Raw genomic sequence first — 6345 nt, 5'->3', positions numbered from 1 at the left:
TAAAGAGCCCATCACCGGTATCAAGAAACCTCCCTTGAGAGAGGTGAAAGCTTTAAGCATTTAAATACAATTTATTAGTAATACATACATAAGATTAAGACTAGTATTATTATTAAATTATTATTATAATCAAAACTAAGCGCTAAACCCACAAGGGTCATACAGCACTGCAAGGTAGAGTGGGCGAACTGTGCAATATGCTTGATCTGAAACTAGCGAGGGTGGAGAGTATAACAGAGGTAGAGTTAGCAAGGGCGATAAGGAGTGCTAAAGAAAGTAAAATCAAAGGTTGTGTAATAAATCAATTGCAGTGAAAACGTCAAAGAGGAAGTCTGTGTCGAAGGTGGGAAGCGTCAGCGAGGAGGGAAGATATTATTATTATTTAAAAATATACACTAAACCTATATGAATCATAAAACACTGAGTAGGGGTGTGCTAAGGTTAGGGTGAATATGATTGCAAAATTTAAGTACAAGTTGGTGTAATGGGTGAGTTACCTTCTCGAATTATTATTATAATCAAAAAGAAGCGCTAAGCCACAAGGGCTATACAGCTTACCTTCTCAAAAATCAAAGAATTATCCTGCGTAAAAGGCAAGATTTTCCGAGAGGAGTGCATCAGAGTATTGCAGATGTTGAAACTGAATTCTGTATGATTTCAGAAAGATAGGAGAGTTTTTAAGATTTGGCAGACTGGTAATATAACACGGCAATACACAAATAACCCGCACATAAAAGAGAGGAGCTTACGACGACGTTTCGGTCCGTCTTGGACCATTTACAAAGTCACACTAGTGTGACTGTAAATGGTCCAAGTCGGACCGAAACGTCGTCGTAAGCTCCTCTCTTTTATGTGCGGGTTATTTGTGTATCGTTCCAGTCACGGTATTGTGCCTTTTTTTTGTTATTTATAACACGGCAATAACATAGCAGTACCAGGCATTTATTTGTATTGTGCGTTAGTCGTGTGTCTAATTTATAAAGGTGAGTGTGTAGCTTCCCATGCACGACTGCGGTGAGAAGGCCATGAACTATGATTTTGATTTGTTAGAAAACAATTTGTTGTGTTACTCGTACCACTGTTGTTAGCGGTTACGGAGCTGTCGAGAGAATACAGGAAAATAGTTGGAGAAAGGGACACTTCTGCGGGAGATGGGTAGAAGAATGAGAGACTTATGTTGTTAGGTAAGACACATATGCAACAGTTAGGTATTTTTATTATGAAACGTTTCGCCTACACAGTAGGCTTCTTCAGTCAAGTACAGAAAAGTTGATAGAAGCAGAAGATACTTGAAGACGATGTAATCAGTCCATCACCCTTAAAGTTTTGAGGTGGTCAGTCCCTCAGTCTGGAGAAGAGCATTGTTCCATAGTATGAAACAATATGGAGATGAAGTGACAGAATGGAGCTTTTTATAGCGCCAAGAGGTGAGACGTAGGCCACTAGGAGAGGTAAGAACTCAGATGTTGAAAGGTCAGGTCCCTCTCAAATCCAGCCGCTCTCACTAGTGGAAGTTGTCGAAGTTGATTGCAGGTCTGTACCAAGATACCCTTGTGTTGCAGTGTCTGACAGATTGAACATTAAAATGGTATAAAATACCGACAGGTTGTTAGGTAAGACACATATGCAACAGTTAGGTATCTTTATTATGAAACGTTTCGCCTACACAGTAGGCTTCTTCAGTCAAGTACAGAAAAGTTGATAGAAGCAGAAGATACTTGAAGACGATGTAATCAGTCCATCACCCTTAAAGTTTTGAGGTGGTCAGTCCCTCAGTCTGGAGAAGAGCAACTTTTCTGTACTTGACTGAAGAAGCCTACTGTGTAGGCGAAACGTTTCATAATAAAGATACCTAACTGTTGCATATGTGTCTTACCTAACAACCTGTCGGTATTTTATACCATTTTAATGTTCAATCTGTCAGACACTGCAACACAAGGGTATCTTGGTACAGACCTGCAATCAACTTCGACAACTTCCACTAGTGAGAGCGGCTGGATTTGAGAGGGACCTGACCTTTCAACATCTGAGTTCTTACCTCTCCTAGTGGCCTACGTCTCACCTCTTGGCGCTATAAAAAGCTCCATTCTGTCACTTCATCTCCATATTGTTTCATACTATGGAACAATGCTCTTCTCCAGACTGAGGGACTGACCACCTCAAAACTTTAAGGGTGATGGACTGATTACATCGTCTTCAAGTATCTTCTGCTTCTATCAACTTTTCTGTACTTGACTGAAGAAGCCTACTGTGTAGGCGAAACGTTTCATAATAAAGATACCTAACTGTTGCATATGTGTCTTACCTAACAACCTGTCGGTATTTTATACCATTTTAATGTTCAATCTGTCAGACACTGCAACACAAGGGTATCTTGGTACAGACCTGCAATCAACTTCGACAACTTCCACTAGTGAGAGCGGCTGGATTTGAGAGGGACCTGACCTTTCAACATCTGAGTTCTTACCTCTCCTAGTGGCCTACGTCTCACCTCTTGGCGCTATAAAAAGCTCCATTCTGTCACTTCATCTCCATATTGTTTCATACTATGGAACAATGCTCTTCTCCAGACTGAGGGACTGACCACCTCAAAACTTTAAGGGTGATGGACTGATTACATCGTCTTCAAGTATCTTCTGCTTCTATCAACTTTTCTGTACTTGACTGAAGAAGCCTACTGTGTAGGCGAAACGTTTCATAATAAAGATACCTAACTGTTGCATATGTGTCTTACCTAACAACCTGTCGGTATTTTATACCATTTTAATGTTCAATGAGAGACTTATGCAACATATGGGAATCTTTACTGAGGAAACGTTTCGCCACACACTGACTTCATCAGTCCAATACAAAGAAGAACGGTATTAAAAGAGGAGGAGTTTGAGATAATGGGATCCAAATAAAACTTATTCATTCATTTATATTTATAAGGCTGTTTTCTTTGGGCCGTGAAAATGTATATTATTATAATCAAATAAAGCGTTAAATCGACAAGGGTCATGCAGCGCTGCAGAACAGAAAATAGTGCCAGGGCTAAAAACAGCTAAGTGGAGAGGTGATCAGAGATGAGGGGAGGAAAGGGCTGTCAGGAACGCTAGGGGTTCTGCGTCAAAGTTTGTATAGTAAACCAGATGCTGACAAAAAGTGAAGAACAGAAATAGTGACCCTACAAACCTCACAGAGAGGGACAGGGTGTTGTTCCATGAGATACCCATGGGTAAGGCGAGCATGGCAGATGCGGAGACAGGAGAGCGCAGTCTCCCGAGTACAGCAATGGTGGTAAGAAAATGGCCACCAACCCAAAAGCGGTTTAGTAGAGTGCAATTTATGGTACATGTCCGACCACCGTTGTTGCCAACGGCCGCAAAGACGGGTAGAGATGACAGTAAAATAATCCCTGAACAGAATGTCTCTATTTGATTAACACAAGCCTATCCGATGTTATCCTGACGCCAAATGACTTCGAACAGGCGATAAATGACATGCCCATGCACTCTGCCCCAGGGCCAGACTCATGGAACTCTGTGTTCATCAAGAACTGCAAGAAGCCCCTATCACGAGCCTTTTCCATCCTATGGAGAGGGAGCATGGACACGGGGGTCGTCCCTCAGTTACTAAAAACAACAGACATAGCCCCACTCCACAAAGGGGGCAGTAAAGCAACAGCAAAGAACTACAGACCAATAGCACTAACATCCCATATCATAAAAATCTTTGAAAGGGTCCTAAGAAGCAAGATCACCACCCATCTAGAAACCCATCAGTTACACAACCCAGGGCAACATGGGTTTAGAACAGGTCGCTCCTGTCTGTGTCAACTACTGGATCACTACGACAAGGTCCTAAATGCACTAGAAGACAAAAAGAATGCAGATGTAATATATACAGACTTTGCAAAAGCCTTCGACAAGTGTGACCATGGCGTAATAGCGCACAAAATGCGCGCTAAAGGAATAACAGGAAAAGTCGGTCGATGGATCTATAATTTCCTCACTAACAGAACACAGAGAGTAGTCGTCAACAGAGTAAAGTCCGAGGCAGCTACGGTGAAAAGCTCTGTTCCACAAGGCACAGTACTAGCTCCCATCTTGTTCCTCATCCTCATATCCGACATAGACAAGGATGTCAGCCACAGCACCGTGTCTTCCTTTGCAGATGACACCCGAATCTGCATGACAGTGTCTTCCATTGCAGACACTGCAAGGCTCCAGGCGGACATCAACCAAATCTTTCAGTGGGCTGCAGAAAACAATATGAAGTTCAACGATGAGAAATTTCAATTACTCAGATATGGTAAACATGAGGAAATTAAATCTTCATCAGAGTACAAAACAAATTCTGGCCACAAAATAGAGCGAAACACCAACGTCAAAGACCTGGGAGTGATTATGTCGGAGGATCTCACCTTCAAGGACCATAACATTGTATCAATCGCATCTGCTAGAAAAATGACAGGATGGATAATGAGAACCTTCAAAACTAGGGAGGCCAAGCCCATGATGACACTCTTCAGGTCACTTGTTCTATCTAGGCTGGAATATTGCTGCACTCTAACAGCACCTTTCAAGGCAGGTGAAATTGCCGACCTAGAAAATGTACAGAGAACTTTCACGGCGCGCATAACGGAGATAAAACACCTCAATTACTGGGAGCGCTTGAGGTTTCTAAACCTGTATTCCCTGGAACGCAGGAGGGAGAGATACATGATTATATACACCTGGAAAATCCTAGAGGGACTAGTACCGAACTTGCACACGAAAATCACTCACTACGAAAGCAAAAGACTTGGCAGACGATGCACCATCCCCCCAATGAAAAGCAGGGGTGTCACTAGCACGTTAAGAGACCATACAATAAGTGTCAGGGGCCCGAGACTGTTCAACTGCCTCCCAGCACACATAAGGGGGATTACCAACAGACCCCTGGCAGTCTTCAAGCTGGCACTGGACAAGCACCTAAAGTCAGTTCCTGATCAGCCGGGCTGTGGCTCGTACGTTGGTTTGCGTGCAGCCAGCAGCAACAGCCTGGTTGATCAGGCGCTGATCCACCAGGAGGCCTGGTCACAGACCGGGCCGCGGGGGCGTTGACCCCCGAAACTCTCTCCAGGTAAACTCCAGATAGGAAACCAGAAGATCACACACTGCTGACCACACAGCAGCATTTGCCTGTTCATTGCCGCGCACATTAACGTATCTAGGTACCCAACAGAAAACCACGTCTTTGTTTTTGCTAGCTACACAGTGCAACCAAAGTTGAATATGAAGGACCAGTGGATGAAGGGAATCAAATTGCTTAATGGCCTGTAAAGCGCTGAGGTAATCTGAAATGATCACAAACGCCGAAGGAGACATACATGTAATACGGAAAAGCACTATTAGGATGGCATACAACTTGGCGGTAAAAATAGTAGTCGAGTCTAACAAATGACCCCAGACAACATCGTCAGGGAACACTGTCACGAACTCAACACCGTCAGAATATTTAGAACCATCTGTATAAAGAGCGACAGTACGAGCACATGGCTGGAAGTGATCAAGAAAAGAGACAGAAGCAGCCGTAGGTAGGAGAGCTTTGGTGTACAGCAGTAGAGGAGAACAGACCCGAACCATCGGAACCTCCCAAGGGGGAAGGGAAAAGGTAGACAGAGCGAGTGAAGACAGGGAAAACGGTCGAAGCAGGGGAGCCGATTCAATAGCAGGCTTCTACTAACGTCTGAGACCAACCTGTACGTAGAAGGAACCTGATGGTCATGAGAGTGGACGAAGTAATGAAGGCAGTGAGCATCACGACAATTGGCTAAGGAAGGAACATTCACCTCAGCATAGAGGCTTTCAATAAATAACAAAAAAGGCACAATACCGTGACTGGAACGATACACAACCCGCACATAAAAGAGAGAAACTTAAGACGACGTTTCGGTCCGACTTGGACCATTGACAAAGTCACACTAACCAGAGGTGGAGCAGGACGGCTATATATAGGCAGGAAGAGGTGGTGGTGGTAGTAGTAGTAGTAGTACAAGAGTTGTATATAATACCGACAAGATGAAATTAAGACACATGCACAACACCCGGGCATCCCCATCATAGACGTTTCGCCATCCAGCCAGCCACTGGATGGCGAAACGTCCACAACAAAGACAACCAGACGCCGCACATGTGTCTTAATTTCATCAGTAGTTGTAGTAGTAGTAGAAAAAGAAGAGGTAGTAGTAGTGGTAGTGGTAGAAGTGGGAAATAAAAAGGACGAGCCAGTCAAATACAAAGGAAGGGGAGCACTGCAAGAGAGCTAGATGCCCACAGAGGGAGAGCAAGCGCACAGAGGTGCGTGAAAGGGAAGTGGTGA

This window comes from Cherax quadricarinatus, chromosome 26 (assembly GCF_038502225.1).
Source record: "Cherax quadricarinatus isolate ZL_2023a chromosome 26, ASM3850222v1, whole genome shotgun sequence".
Taxonomy (NCBI): Eukaryota; Metazoa; Arthropoda; class Malacostraca; order Decapoda; family Parastacidae; genus Cherax; species Cherax quadricarinatus.
Note: the sequence above shows the minus strand (reverse complement) of the source record.